At 40.3% G+C, this 17,517-nt stretch overlaps 1 pseudogene; it reads left to right on the forward strand.

Annotated features, from left to right (window-relative positions):
• Positions 1-12,382: 12,382 nt before the first annotated feature.
• On the forward strand, positions 12,383-13,206 carry LOC145099369 (uncharacterized; annotated as a pseudogene).
• Positions 13,207-17,517: the final 4,311 nt, after the last annotated feature.

Consider the following 17,517-nt stretch of genomic DNA (forward strand, 5'->3'; position numbering starts at 1 on the left):
TCCCCTCCTTGATCGACCCGAAGATGATAGGGGTCGACTCAAGGATGCCTCTCGTGATCTCAGACGCGATGAACTCGCGTAGCCCGTCATCAACATGCTCGGATCCCGCACCCGAGCCTGATCCCGATCTTGATCCGGAACCCCCTGTCCCATGACGTGTGGTTACCATGCTAGAAATACACGCATAAACGTCAGGATCATACATATACTCGAGAGATCTAACTCACTCTCCAAGGTCTCTGGTTCCATTTAGGCCCTCCTTGATTTGAGTACAGGTCCTCTGCTTTCAGTAGTACGGGCCCATACTACCTTCCACATCTACCTGTACTTTCCTCAAGGATTGCTTCGACCTCACCAAGTCCCTTTTTCCGATACCCTTTCCACTGACCTCATCCTAGGCTCCCCTAGGGCACTTTCCGACCTACCCTCCGCCATCAGCTGCACCAGGAGCCCCTACCATTTCCCCCTAACTAACTAGCATGTACTGTTACATATCCGCTCCTTAGTTAGTTGGAAATAGCCAGAACCCCCATAGCACAAAGCAAGCAACATTCGTGCATCGAGTAACCAAATCAGGCATAACCTATACAGGCCATCCTACTGCTGACTAAACAGTCCTAGCATACAACTCATACAACAGGCATATAAGGCATCCTCCTAGATCCTTAGCCCTAACTAGCACTCAATTATAAGAATCATATATCAGGCACACAAGGCATCTTCCTAAATCCTTAGTCCTATTCTAGCATGCAATTCTGAATCAAAGCCATATAGCATAACATAACATGTATGGGTATCTTGGGGAAAACTTACTTGAGCCCGGCCGGTCGCACGCATCACACACCTTGTCTTTCTTAAAATCCTTCCGTTTAGATCTTTAGAAAACCATTTTATTGTAAACATCTTTTAGCCCCTTAGTTTGAGTCCAGACACCCCCCGAGGGCGTGTCTGAATCCCTCAAACCAGGGCTCTGATACCAACTTGTAACATCCCAAAATTCAAGTCCAAAAATTTCATTTTTAATTAAATTGTTCATAAAACGTTCACTAGAAAATATTGAATCAACACGTCATCTCATAAAATCAAGTATCATGTTTCAACCCACATCATAAGCAAATAACATATCAGAGTACAATCCCAGAAAACACCATGCGGAAAATCAAATGTGTGTGTGATGCCATGATACGCCGCCGGCTCCTTCCCCTTAAACGAAGAGGTACCTAAAACCAAAAACTGAAACCGTAAGCACAAAGCTTAGTGAGTTCCCCCATCATACCACATACCATACAATACCATCGGTGTCTTTCAACCGGTAATCGTCATTGGTATCTTTCAACCGGTAATCGCCATCGGTATCTTTCAACCGGTAACTGGGGACCAGTCCACCCCCTACCACTAGCATACAATAGCAAGATATAAGCACACAGTCAGGCATATCCAGGTACTGACCTACCCCTTGGTCCTAAGGACCACTATCAGGGAAACTATCCCTATCATGTAACATATCATACAAATATAACTCATAACCAATACGCATACCAGACCAAGATAAATTATCACAATGACAATTATCTTCTAAATACTCCTCATTGGTGGGCCGACATTGTGGCCTTAGACCCACCCCTAGTGGAAGGTAACTCACCTCATACAAGTAGCTGTTGATAATCAGTGCGGGAAACCTCTGTCCGCCGCTGCTCCGGAAATACTCCAGCTACAAACCCCACAAACACTCAGTTAGAAACCGATCTCTATACTTAGGGTAAAATTACCATTTTACCCTCAACCAAGTCAAGTCAAAGTGCGACTCGCCGAGTTGGGTCATCAACTCGTCGAGTCCCTCGCTCTCTACTCGTCCCCATCCGCGACCTTACTCGTTCAGTTGGATCGACAACTCGACGAGTTCTTCTCCCATTCGAAAGCCACAAGGAAATTCATCCGACTCGTCGAGTTTGAAGAACAACTCGCCGAGTCCCACGAGCAGATCCCTTACTCGCTTCCAAATCCTCACCAGAGCATCCATCTTGAGGCTTTGGGTTTCTGGGGCTATCGCTACTCGATAAATTGCTAATTCCGCGAGTAGTGACGAAGGGTTGGACCTTCTACACTTAAACCCCTCTTAACTCACTAACTGTTCATATGACTCGCCGAGTTTGAAGAACAGATCAATGAGTTCCAAGCAGTCTTCATAGGACTCGCCGAGTTGTTCATCCAACTCGCCGAGTTCCACTTTGGGACTCAACGAGTCCCTTCGACCTACTTCCCATACAACCTAAATCTGAGACATGAAACTATCAAATCACCCCAAGCTTAAACCTTACTTGTCCTCAAGTAAGACAAGACTAATATGAACTCGGGATGAACTAACCTAAGAAAAATAAAAAGAATGGACAGAATCGCGGAACTTGATCAACGTTAGTCAACATGGCCATACTTGATCTTGCTATTATCTCATGAATTTTTCATCCGATGACAATGGAACCATAAGCCAAAGCCAGAACAACTCCTTTGGGCGATTAAGGAGGGATAGTCAGTCGCAGCCCCAATAGAACATGCATACAATGAAGAACATCTGTAGTAGGGAGAAAGAAAATGGACGGGCTCGTATGGATCTCTTATTTTAATTGTACACTCTTATCACGAAAGTTGCGTGATCTGATGTTTGTCGGCCACTCTCAAGTGTGATCGGGTTTCATCGCTCGGGCACCGTTGTAGGAATCAGTTTACTTAGTGTTGGCCCAAACCTCCCGTAGTATCCGACTCAACAGTCTCTCTAACATCACCAATTTGCGGAAAAAAAAACAACTCGATCTATATACAATAAAACATTCCTAAACAAATAAATAAGTATCAAACGTCGGGTGACTAAAACGTAGGAAAATTTGTTCAATAATCGAACCGGTCACCTATCTAAGATAATCACAACTTGGATTTCTTTTTTTCATAATAACATTAACTTGAAGGTAATGCACTAACATATTGATTTTTTTTTCCAATAAAACTTTTTGACTCAAAATTTGGTTCCCAAAAGTATGTAAGTGGAACCGAAAGGGTAATAATATAATCTGAATGGTCTAAGTGTGAAAATGACCTTGTGTGGAGCATAAAGATGTAAGCTCCTTTTCAAACTTGTGCTTTTTTCAAAAATAATGAAAATGTCCAAATTTTGACTAAAAGACTCTCTAAAATCATAAGAAAATTGCAAAAAAAATAATAATATGGTGGTGTAAAGAGACTGGATATGGATTCTACTCGGGGACAAGCATCAGTGCTTCATCCTAACGGTTCAAACATGATCAAGTGTGATCCTCTCAGCGGTACAGACTACAATGCTAAGAACATCCATTGTTATAGTATATCCTACAGTTTTTAGTATTGCATGCATAATTCTTCATGAAACTACTTGGCCATGATCACTTACCCCTTTAAGCTCCAGCATCCGATCCCAAGTATAAAGTCCCAAATTGCAGTTAGTGGTCCTGATTTGATTAGTGAGATAGCAACAAGATCGTGGACCAATAATGATACATTAACTATGAACCTGTTCCATTGTAACACCCATAAAATTCAAACCAATTTAAACTTTTAAAAACATTTCAAATCCATTAACTATTACAAACTTGTTTTCAAAACGTATCATATCAGAGTATCCCATAAACAAATTCATAAAAAATGAGGAGCTGTATGATCACACATTTGCCTTGCCACAATCCTCTTATGTACCTGAAACAATAAACTGAAACTGTACGCCCGAAAGCTTAGTGAGTTACCCCCAAAATACCGATACACATACAATCCACATAACCATGTCAACAATATCATAACATAACAAACTGAACAACATGTAATGGGTCCACAACTTTACAGACTGGATTACCCCTAGGCCCACAATGTGAGTTTGGATTGCCACCAGCCCACAACTCACATTTGGATCGTCACCGAGCTCACAGTACGAGTCTGGATTGCCTACCGGGCCTCGCAGCTCGTAACTGGAATGCTCTCGAGCCCACAATACGAGTCTAGATTGCCTACCGGGCCCATAGCTCGTATCTGGAATGCTCCTAGGGTTTGTTGGCTACCGCACGGAGCAATACAACCTCAACCCACCCCACATAGCATGTCGACATATAACACAACAAATGCATGTACAGATAATCACATAATACTACGGTAGTCCAACAGATCTACCTAATTGGCATAGCAAGTAGCTTGAAACTCTAGCTCATACTCAACATACTATCACTGCTAGGATATCATATGTAACATCCCAAGTTCAGGAGTGCAAATTCAGGGTTCCAAGTGTAAGTATGAAAGGGGAACTCGGCGAGTCCATGGGTGGACTCGGCGAGTAGGGTCGTGAGTCTGGTCGCGTGTTAAGTGGCCAACTCGGCGAGTCGGAGGCTGGACTCGACGAGTAGGCGCTGAGTGGAGAAAACCCTAATTTCAGAGGATGAGCCCTATTTAAAGGACATTATACCCTCTCCCCAGCCTCTTTACCCTCTCTTGAAGTCCATAAAACCCTAAGACGCAATTGTGAGGGTTTTGAGTGCATTTAAACCTTGGAGAAGAGATTTTGAAGGAGATCTTGGAGAGTTAGGAGGCTTGGTGCAAGGGACTTTGCTAAGATTCGGATTTCTCTTCTGTTGGGGCTTCATTTTGAGGTATTACTTCGTTTCTTGGGCTGTTATTAATCTAGAATCATCATTTTGGAGTGTGAGGAAAGGTTGGCTTGGGGTATTTCGAGTTTGAAGGTTAGATCTGAGGTTGCTACCTCAAATCTGGAATGGAGAAGGTCTATAGTGCATTAAAGTCCCTATTATCGAGTGTTTGGTGAAGCCATCTTGTCCCAAACCCTAGCCCTAGAGTGTAAAATGCCTAGATCTCTTTGGATTCACGTAAAGTTTGCCACTTTACGTGATGGATGGGTTATAGGAGGGTAGATCTACGTTTTGGATCAACTGCATGGCTTGGAAGGCTTCTGTATGGCTTAAGATCTAGAGGCACTCGGCGAGTCACAAAGGTGTACTCGGCGAGTTGCTTGAAGATGGACTGGAACTCGGCAAGTTGGAAGAACAACTCGGCGAGTAGGTTAAAGATAGCCTTGGACTCGGAGAGTCTGTTCTTGGACTCGACGAGTCTGTTCGTGAGGTCCAAACTTCTTCTGGTTGAGCCATGAATCAGTGAGTCAAGGGAGGACTCGGTGAGTTGAGTGCGAGGGGACTCAGATTCATGGGACTCGGCGAGTCTCGGGGTGACTCGGCAAGTCGAGTCATGGATTGGGGAAGTTCTGAGCATGAGGACTCGGTGAGTCATCGGGTTGACTCGGCGAGTAGAGTTAGTCAGGTAGGTTGACTTTGACCAAGGGTTGACCAGTTGACTTCCAGGGGCATTTTGGTAATTGTTGGCTTTTGTTTGAGTTCAGTGTTGGTATTGGCTAGTGGTGGAGATCGTATCAGTGGTCGGAGCATCTTGGTCTTATCTTTCAGTCGGCAGTTGCAAGGTGAGTTATCCTCACTATATCAACAGGGTCTAAGGCACCAAGGTCGGCCCTTTATCGGATTGAGATCCGGGTATTTGTTGTTATGTTATTGCTTTGATATGTTAGCATCCTGGTAGCTAGGATGGTATATGTTAGAGACCTGGTTAAGGTCGGTATCCTGGTATGTAGGATGATGTTATGCTAGTGACTGGTTAGGTCGTATCCTGGTTAGGATGATGATATGTTATGTGATCTATTAGATCGCCTTGTTGACTGTGAATTGTTATGTGATTGTATGTTTATGTGCACATGGTTGTTGGACTGGGGTTGGGTTGAGGCGGGTCCTACTTTGTGCTGTAGGCTAAGATACCCAGGGCGGACCGGTTGTCCCGAAGGCCCAGCGAGCGGTCCGGATAGGCTGTAGGCCCCAATAGGGCGGACCAGACGTGCCGAGGCTCGGAGAGTGGACCAGGCCGACTGAAGGCCCAGTGCGGGCGGACCAGTCATACTGTAGACTCAGAGAGTTGACCAGGTGGATTGAAGGTCCGGTGCGGGCGGACCAATCACACTGCAGACTCGATGTATATGGCTAGACTCAGAGGGTGGACCAGGTGGACTGTTGGCTGGTGCGGCGGACCAGTCACACAGTAGACCCGAGGTGCATGGTTGTTCTGTGATCGGATATGATATGGCATGTTATGCGTGTATGGTATATGTGGTTGGTATTTTGGGGGTATCTCACTAAGCTTTCGGGCTTACAGTTGTGGTTTAATGTTTTTCAGGTTCTTCAGGAGACCGTGGCAAGGCAAAGGCGTGATCGTACTGCTCCTCATGATTATGTTTTATGATGTGATTCTGGGAAGACTCTGATAATAATTGTATTGAAAACCTTTTTGTAATAACAGTAAGAAAATGGTTTGTTTTTGAAAAGTTAAAATTTGGTTGAATTTTTATGGTCGTTACATCATATCCAATGCAAATACCAATAATCAATAATATCACAGGTAGTCCTACAGGCCTACCAAACTAGCATATCCAATTAGCATTCATATCTAATACATATTTATCATAACAACTACTAGGATATTAATCCATTGGGCCGGCCTTGGTGCCTTAGACCCCTTAGTATAGTGAGGATAACTCACCTAACATTGTTGAAGTCCTGCAGATAAAACTCCAGTTGCTGGTTGACAAATCCCCGAACTATCAACATCAAACAATACCCAATTAATAATTAGGTTCCAATCCCCAAGGTCCAGCTCACACTACAACAACCCATAAGTCAGATAACGGGCCAAAGCCCAACATATGGCCCAATTTTCCAAATTGGGCCCAGACCTCAGCATAGTCTTCCCTTAAGGCCCATCTAATTATTCCAATCCAATTCCCATGGACCAATATCACATAATCATAAAGGCTCAATTATGGCCCAATTTTCCAAATTGGGCCCAAGTCCTCACATGGGCCTTATCCTAAATCCCATCTAATTACTTTGGTCCATTAACTTGTTCTTGGATGGCCCACCAATAGTCCAATCGCCAAAGACCAATAAGAAGGCCCAACTCAAGGCCCCAGTGAAATTAGGCTTTTCACATGAAATGACGATTAGGGTTAAGTGCTCCAACTTAACCCATTAAGGACTTAATTTATTAAGGACTTAATCTATTAAGTCCATCATTGCCTTAGGTTAGTTTGCCAATGATTATTAATTATTATTTTAGGTTTAATAATTAATTCTCGTGTGTGTCCCAAACAATTCCCACAATTAGGGTTTTATGCTCTTAGGGTTTTCCAAACCCTAATTAGGATTTACCAACCCAATGCTAGCCCATTAGTCCATTGGTTGGGCTTTTAGGTCACTTTGGGCCTTATTGGGCCCATTAGAGTCTCTTTGGGCCCACTAGGGTTTTATTGGGCCCATTCTTGTCCAATCATCCCAAACGAAGTCCAACGCAATCAAAGCACACCGCCACCCGACACGGCGGCCGGTGGCGGAAGGAGGCGACAACCACCACCCTACGATGGTGGTTTAGACTTTTCTTTCATTATTCCACTTTGTTACAATTTACAATGCCATCCAATTAACACACACACAAACACTAATAAACACACGCACATAGCTACACTGTGATGGACGAGGGTGGCGCATGGTGGCAGCCAACACCCTATGGTGGTGATGATGCCAATCCCGAGAGCTACAACTATACACACACACACCAACTAAAACGTGCATCTTTGCTTCTTCACTAGGAAAGGAAAGCCAACCACCCACCTGACAGCGTACGGTGGCGGTGGTGACATGAGGAGGCGGTAGAAACGTCGACATTGCTTTGACAGCCACCACCTCACGGTGGTGGTGGCGTTTGTTGTTGATCCACTACATAGCAACACCTTAACCCCTCTTATCATGTCGTCTGGTGCAAGGCGCTTCATCCACGCCGGCAGTGGAGGCTCGCGGTGGCTTTCTGATTTCACTTGACGCCGACAACAGAAGCCCACGGTAGCTTCACAACTCCGACAGTGGCGGCAACGTAGGGTGCTCCGTCTTCGGTGGGTAAGGAAGCGGCGGTGGCAACGCTGAGGTCGTTGGCGGCCTTCGCTGATCGGGAAAGTGGCATGGCAACATTGCGATGGCGGAGGAAGGATAGTAGTGGCTCCGGTTGTCTACTTCCAACGCGACTTCACGTGATGCAGACACTCGGTAGGCTGAGGGTGATATGGCGGTTTGTAGTGGCATCTATGGAACGGACGGTGGCGGAGGGATGAGGGTGGAGAGGTGGCGCCGAAGATGGGAGGTATAAGGTGAAGAAGTGGCGGATGAACCTAATAACGTCAGGGTTAGGGTTTGCTTGACCCTTTATACCCGACTCCACTCAAGGGTTTGCCATAATGGCAATAACAGTCCCTCCATGCCCCATTTATTCAAATGTAATCAATATTTTACCTTTTTAACCCCTGCCATCTAAATACATTACAAAATAGGTCTGAGATTTACAATACATCCCCTTCCCCCACCAATCCTTTTCATATTTGGCCTAGGATTTTCCAAATAGTCTTGTCTTCAAAAATCCTTTGCATAATAAATCCCAAAATTACATTTTAACCCCTGGAGATTCAAGTCTTGTCATTTGGCTCCTCGAAACCAACAACCCACTAATTATTATTCGATCTTAGGCCAAAATAGTATAAAATAATCATAATAATTACTTCCCGGGATTCCTGATTTATTATTTAATTACTCCATTTAATCGGGATGTTACAACTCTCCCCCACTTAAATTTGATTTTGTCCTCGAAATCGTTTCTTATCATTCCTTACATGCCAAACAACTTAAACTACTTGACTACAACCCCAAGCCAAAACTCTAGCCCTTCTAAGGAAACCATATCCAGCCCTCACATGGCTCTAAAACCAGGAAAATAAACGAATCCCTTACAATATGATCACATTTACTCAATCTAGAATCTGGAGTCTCGAGATGGTATGGCTTCCTGACAGACCACCCACACAGGATCATTGTCGAGTTCATTGCACTTATCTCCCAACTGGCTACTCAACTGCTAATAACCTGGGGTTTTCCACCCGAAAACAGAATCACAAATCCCACACTGCCACCTATAATTCTATTCTCGACAAGATATTAGGTACTCCTTCAAGAGAATTTTGTTCTGATAACTAATTTCAAGCGATAAAATGAACAACGAGATGTAAACTGGGAGATGAACCCTTTTGGATCAACACGACAACATTTCCTTTGGTTCCTGAACCACATACATATCAAAACTGGCTTATAAGCCCAAACACTCATACCTGGCCCAATTAGCCTCGGGCTGGAATACCAGGCATGCCCATGCTGGGTCCAGTCATCCTCAAGATGGAATACCCTTGATCAATATAACACTATATACGAAACGCGGGTCTAAGCTCATAACTTGAAGTTCAAGGACCTGCCCTTGTATTTCTCACAAAATCGTATGATTCCTCCTGGCCAATTACGGCTCGCCCGAATCTCAACAGTATGACCATTCCTAAAGCGCTCAAACAGAAGAATATAGACTTATTAAGATCACCAGGCCCACAGCTTATGACTGGAATACCCCTGCAAGGCCCTCAGTATAGGTAGGGGTGTCAATTTATGACACGACACGACAAAAATACACGAAACGAAACGAAATCGGGACGAAATAAAAATCTGAATTCGTTTTCGTGTCGTGTTCGTGTCAAGTTTAAAAAACACGTTGTCGTGTCGTGTCGTGTTCGTGTTTACAAATCCACACGAAACTGACACGATTGAGCATATGTTTATCGTGTTTTTCGTGTTTGTCGTTTTTATCGTGTTATATATGATTAAATATGAATTAAATAAAATAATATATATGTAATATTATCTTTGTTGTGTCATTTCGTGTTGTCGTTTTTTAATTGGTTCGTTTTCGTGTTAGTGAAAAAAAACACGACATCGTGTCGTGTCGTGTTCGTGTTACAAAAAACCTTGTCATGTCGTGTCGTGTCGGACAAAAACACGACACAACGGCCCGATTTGACATGCCTAAGCATAGGTATGGATTGCCTATGAGCCCCCAGCATGAGTCTTGTATGCCCTACCTGGCCCTCAGCTCATGACTGGAATGCTCCTGATAAACGGCCAACCTTATCCAAAAGAAAAGGACTAACCATTATCCTTTACAACACCAACCTGCACAACAATGCCGAAATCCCACTATGCACGATCCACCTATAGAACAAGTTGCTTATCTAAGCAAAATCCTGCAACCTTGGTCGCACACGACCCCATAATAGAATGATAGCCGAACTTTAGATCCAACTTGCAAACTATAACCCAAACCTGACGACCCGTACATCGAACCAAGTCTATTGCCACCTTGAATACCCGCAGATACCCACGAAGAGTCACTACCATGCACATATTTGGGAATCCCTGACTCCATACTTACTCGCCACAACGCCTATACTTGATCGAGACTGATCCGCTCCTACTAATACCAACTAGTCCGAGAGGACTTCGACAATTACCCCGAAGGTTACCGACATTCGAGTCCGATATTAATCAAAATTCTATTCCACTATTGAAGGGGAACATACCCCAAAGACATAGGAAATGTAAGCACACTGCACAAGGAAATTGGTGACGCATTCCTAACTTCTCAACTGTCGCCTCTTAAATTCCTTCGGAGAATTTCCCGCTTCCTGGGAGGTTCACCGATTAACGCCTGTCCGACCCTTCTTGAAACCGTTGTCTAAACAGCAACATACAAAACTTTCAATGGATGACGTTCAACCTGAACATTCCCAATCCTGTAATCAAGCACCGAGATGACGCAATTCACACGCTAAGGAGTTTTACCAAACTCCCAACTCACACAAACCTCAAGCCAAACAACCACTTGGGTTGTCTTCCTTTCTGACAACGATGCGACACTACAAGAAAAATACTCTTTAATGATGCGCAAACAATGACACTCGCTGATTTACGATATGCATTTTTGTGTGCCCTTAAAAATAATGTTAGCCTTCCAAAATTTGAAGGATAGTGGACACGCATTTTAGCGCGCCCTAAAATTAATGTCCAATAAAAAAACACGGAGGGCACCTCTCATGAAAAGAGTGTCCTCTACAAATGTCACTTTATAATTTTTACTAAACGCGCATTTCTGGGCGGGACTCCTTGATAGGTAAGGGGGGAAATGAAATCCCCCAAAATTTTGAACACCCGCCAGATCGATTTCATTCTCTCCCTTCCTTCTCTCTGCAAGCCCCTTCCTCTACGATCGACTTTCACTTCCTTCTCTGTGTAAACCCTAATCAAACATAACGCATTCGCAATGGTAATGTCTTCTTTCACAAAATAGATGATTGAGCGAAGAACTAGGGCTTCTGATGAATCGAACATCACCAACAACGATAGCTACCCATCACAATTTGTGTTTTCTCTCAGACTCCACCATTCCAACATCGCACCACAACAGCGCCTGCATCTGCTGCATCTTCTCCATCATTGGATTCTGGTTCTGGAAAGCTCTCTCTTTTTGAAGCAGAAGGCACAATCTCAGCTTCTTGGAATTGTTTGTTCTATTTACTGAAGAAAGCAGAACAGAATCAAGTAACATTCCGAGCTGCAAATGCTGTAACTACTGCTCTACCATTTTTGGTCTCCGGTATCCATCGTCCATGTGAACTTCTCCTAAATCCAACTTCACTCCGATCTCTGAGTTTGTTTTCTCCGTAATCGATGCATCCACCTTCTCGTCTCTCCCCCTCCACCGTGTTTTCTCTCATCTCTCTCCTCCATAGATGGAGATTGTTGGAGACGTGAAGGGAGTAACCGAAGGAAACCCTAAAACTACTCTGATTGCACAAACACTTCTTCTCCTGCGACTTTAGGTAAGTCTCTCCTCCATAGAGTATAATTTCTTCTTTCATGTTTTTTCATCATTAATCTTTCAAACCCTTTCTTGTTCTTCTTTCAGTGTTAGAATTTATGTGGATTTAGCTCTTTGATTTTATAAGATCTTCATAAACTATTCGGGTTTCTTGATTTTTGGAACCTGCATGTTTATTTTCCTTCCCAATCTGGGCATTTTTATCTGTGATTAGTAAACAAATTAGGGCTATGATTCTTAAACATCCAATCCTTTTGCCTTTGTTCTTGTTCTTAATGTTTTTCTTTTTTAGAAAATTCCATCGTCTTTAGTTCTTGATCTTGACTTTGAAGACACCCATGTGTTGTTTAGTTCAAATTTAGTTTCAAGATCAAGATTCTTCATCAACTAAATCAACTTGTCAATCTTACCCTGAAGTTGCTAGTGCTGGAGAAAATTACCATTTAGCCTTTGAGAGTTGGAATTGAAGATATGGAATGGAATTGAAGCTCATTCAGTTGCAATAATGGTCACATCTGTGATCTGTTATTGCTAGGAAAAATGGGTCCCAATCATCAATTACAACAGCAAGGGTAGTGCCCTAAGCTTCTTCGGTTCCAATTGAAGGTTTAGTAAATTAAAGCTTTAACCGAGGTAATCATCTGGGGTATCAAAGTTACTGGGATGCAACATATGCACATGAATTGACAAATTTTCGTGAACATGGGGATGCTGGTGAAGTTTGGTATGCATATCTAATTGACTATGACATATACCTTCTTTGACAAGATGCTTTTTTGTATGAATTTTTAAATTCTTTCTAAAGGTTTGGGGCAGATGTCATGGAAATGGTTGCTTCATGGACAAAAGGACTATGTGCTGACATTTCACAAAGACATTTACAAATTCAACATAAAATTGATGACTTTGAGTTTGTTAGTCAGGAGGATAAAGATTTAGCAGGATGGAGTGTTCTTGATGTTGGAACAGGCAATGGGCCACTTCTTCAAGAGCTTGCTAAAGAGGGGTATAGTATTATACATAATAACACTTATTCCTCCTTTTGGTATGATGATAGTTGATAAATCATTCTTTATTACTTTTGATGTTAGTATAAATAGGTTCTCTAATCTCACTGGAATAGATTATAGTGAATGAGCAATTAGCCTTGCTAGAAGCCTTGCTAATCGTGATGAATTTATTGGTAACAAACTATTGGTTGATGATGTTCTTGATTTTTGATTTACTCATATTTAATGTTTTTTATTTTTGATTTTACAGCTCCTGATATACATCGATCCAACAACACAAAGTTCCAGGGATATGCTTGGTATTGACACTCGAGGTTGAAAACTTCAATGTCATGTCAGGGATAAATATAAACTTATTTCGAGTTTGGTCCATTATACCCTTGGTTGACATTTATAAAAAACTTGCTGGAAGTTACTAAAGAAACAGTCGTTGCCACCTTTGTGCTATTCATCAGGTGTTAAATGGCTTCTACCAACCTTGGACATGGCGGAGTTGGCTGTTCCAGAGTTGTTACTGGCTTGAATTATTCGTCTAGTTCAGTTGACTGGCTCGGGAGAGAGATGCTTGAGATGCGACAAGGTAGAACATGATGATGAAAGAGTGAGTGCAAGTTCCTTTTCCCTTATCATAACTTTTCTTATATATCATTCATAAAATTCTTATATATCATCAGTTGTTATTGATAATCTGTTCATGTTGGATTTATATTGCAGGAAAGTGAACCAGAGATAGTTCATGGTGTGGGTTCTGAAGCAAGGCATGTTATAAGAACAACAACACACCCGGTCTTCTTTCTGACTTTGTCATGCAGAAATCGATTGCATCACTTATTCCCTTATTCTCTTGTGAGTATAAAAAATTAGCTACATCATTAACCTAATTTGTGAATTATTGATTTTATTAATTGTTGGAACAGGGGAAACTTGGGGAAACTTGTGATTTCTTTCTTAGGTATCTAATTGCTAATTTTATAGCTACATCATTAACCTGCTATGGTTGCTATTTGAACTTTGAAGTGTTTTCTGCCTTTTTGACCATTTTACCCCTCCTCTGTGTTTTGCTTAGTTGTTGTGTTTGTTGGTCTCAAATTTTTTCCCATGCTTTTGGAGCTGTGTGGAGCTTGCTGCCACCTTTTGGAGCTGTGTGGAGCATTCTAGGTGGTTGTAATGGTCAGTCTAAACAGGTTTGGAGTAATGAATTTTTAAGAATTAGCATTTTTCATAGGTTTCAACTACAATCTGTTATTTACTTTTTATATGATATAAAGGCTTAACATGGGTTTCAATGTTTCATGCAATTTAGAAAGCAAATTAAAACAGAGCTTTGAGAATTTAATATATGGCAACGTCCAATACTAAAATGTAGCCAAGAATTAGTTATTCATCCTTTCAAGGTCTTATTTTCTATTTTTTTTAACCACCTTTTTATTATCATTATTATTGTAATAATAAAACGTGTTTAAAAAACTGATTCATTTTTTCTTTTTTATTTCTCCTCCGTACCCTAACCCCAACTGGTGTTGAAACTCCAGATGTTATTGACCTCCGCAAACAGCAACAGCAAAGGAAGGAACCCGAGAAACCTCTATATCAGGTAGTTTTTTCTTTTCATGCTTATATATATATATATATATATATATATATATATAATACAAATGTCTTTATATATATTTAAATAATATATCCAGTGGTTTTACTTTTATCATTTATGTTGTTTGATTTGGTAAAGGTGCTAGAGGAAAAAGAAGAGAAGATAGCCCCAGGAACTTTGCTTGGAACTACACATACGTATGCAAATAGGTTATATAAATAGGTTATATAGTTAGGGAAACCTCTTAATAACAATATACAATTAGATCCTCTTAATACCAATGTATTACAATGTATTGTATTTTTGTATGACATTAACTTTTGTGCAATGTATTGTATTTTTTGTATATGGTATTTTATTTTCTATTATGAAACATGAAATGCAAATTTAATTTGAAAATTAGTAAATCTATAAATATTTTTTTTAAAAAAACTATAAAATTATGATACGCAAAAATGTGTGTCATCTTCATTTATGACATAGCCTTTCTTGACAGCGGCTTTAATGATACGCATTGCATGTCATAAATGCGCATCGTCTCTCATTATGACAGGGCCTTCCTTGACTTTGCACGTCGTCTGGACCCGACCCGACATGGTCCATTTGGGTTGCATGGCATCATGCATTTGGATAGACTAAAATGAGAGAAATAATACTTAAGGTTTATTAATATATTATAAGTCCTAATATATTAATAAGATTATTTAATTAGTATTGATCAAAAATTAATCTAGAATTAATTAAGTGATCAAAAGAAGACTAATTAAATATATGGGTTAATTGTGTAAATCATTCATACTTGTATAGTGGGCTAAGACTCCATGGATTATCAAGTTGGGCTAAAACCCATAGGATGCTCCATGGTGTATTTGAGCCCATGGATCCAAGGAAATGGAAAGCCATGACAATTAGGGTTTACCCTAATTGTGACACCGTATAGAGATCATATTCTTGGAAAAAATTGGCACAAATGTGTGATAGAAACGGCTAGCCGATTTTCTTGAAATGTGTATGTTCTCTCAAGTTATTCCAAGTGTATTTGGTATTGTGTGAACCATTTGAGGTGTCACACTTGGGGCACTAGGCACTCAAGCTTCATGAAGACATCCTACATCAAAGAGGTATGTAATTCTAACTTGATATATATTCATATGAATCAATGTTATTATGCTAGTTAGGATGAATACCTTGAAAATATCATATTTGCATGTATAATAGAGAAAACATAGATCCAAGGTATTTAGGGTTGCATGTACACTTAGGAGTGTTAAAATGCTCAAAACCCAACAGTGGTATCAGAGCCTAGGGCTGTTTTCGATTATAGTTGATGCAAACTGGTTTTTCGAAGCCAAGAATCTGTTAGGACCTGAAACTCGACGAGTTATGGAGGAAAACTCGACGAGTTTGTCTCCTAGAATGCATATCTTCGTGCTTTTTGGCTGGAATTGGACTAGGAACATTACCAAAAGCTATTTTTGGACATGTAAACCTATTTTTTGATGTGGTAATGTTCATACTAATCCAATTTCAAAGATAATTGTCAATAGATTCATGTTTTGTATTAGTTTAAGTGTTATGCTAATTACATGAAAAAGTTTGATTCCAATTATCTTGTTTATATGAGTTGATTAGATTAATAGAAAAGGTTGATTGATTATGTTTCTTTGATCCATTTTAATTTAAGAATGGATTCTAAAATATGTTTGTGTAACTTGTCCTCAAGTTACATGAAAAGTCACATTAAAGTTTCTTAAAACTCATAAAAGTTGGCAAAGGTTACAAAATGAAGAGTCTTGTCCTCATTAAATGGTTTTATGACTCCATAACTTGTCCTCAAGTTATGGAGATTCAAGAGTCACTTCATTAAATCATTAAAATGTGTAACCTTAATTAGTTCCATAAGTTACAAAGAAGAAGAGTTACATTCTTTAATAGTTTAAAATATTTCATAACTTGTCCTCAAGTTATGGAACTTGAAGAGTTTTTTAATTAAAACTAATTTAAACACATAAGTTATGGAATTAATTAGTTTTGAATATTTTCAAAACTTGCCCTAAAGTTTTGGAATTTGAAAAGTTTTGTCTTATGAATACCTTAATTCAAAGTTCAGCCCTTAGAATTTTAAAAGTTAAAATTCAACTCTTATATTTTATAATATTATAAGTTAATATATATATATATATATATATATATATATATATATATATATATATGTATATGTATATGTATAAGAGCAAGTCAGTCTTACCATTAGTAGGCCTCATTCACGAAGCCGGTCTATAAGGGGGGTATAAGGTTACTATCACACCCCCGAACCAGAGGCGGAAATGTCTGAGGACTCGCGTGACTTAAATTGAATATCATCACAATGAATATACATGAATCATAACATAAACATCACCATGCATCAACATATTACAACTGACATTGATCACATTAAGTACATTGTTTTAAAGTTACAATTACATACATAAATTGTTTGATAGTTTTCAAAAGCAAAACACACTAACATACTTGGTACTTATCTCTCAGCTTACCTGTTACCTGAGAATACAAGTTATTTTGAAAACGGTCAACATATGGAATGTTGGTGAGTTCATAAGCAGGTTTGATATGAAAATGTTTTGTGTAGTTTGAACGAAAACAACCTAGAAAATCTTCTGAAAAGACCATTGTTTATAAAAAGGTGTGAAGATCCGTAAATATATGCATGATGATTTCAAAACATATATAATTGAAAGACTTTGTATTAAACGTACAAGTGAAAAATGCTGAACTTCCCCTGAAAAACTGATGTTTTCCAAATACATAAAATACAGTTATTTCTCAAATTGTTATACCGCCACAATGAATGATTTTGATTACTCTTCCTTGATTACTCGGATGGTATTGGATTAATTAATGGTTGTGAGTCGTTATAGCCATGCATGATAATGACTAGTTATAACTACAGACTACGAACGATCCTTAGATGTGTTGCCCGTTATTACTCACCTAATCCAAACAACCTTGATTACTATTGATTAACAACCTGAATCT

The sequence above is a fragment of the Lactuca serriola genome, chromosome 4 (assembly GCF_051521515.1).
Source record: "Lactuca serriola cultivar US96UC23 chromosome 4, Lser_US96UC23_V15, whole genome shotgun sequence".
NCBI classification, from domain to species: Eukaryota; Viridiplantae; Streptophyta; class Magnoliopsida; order Asterales; family Asteraceae; genus Lactuca; species Lactuca serriola.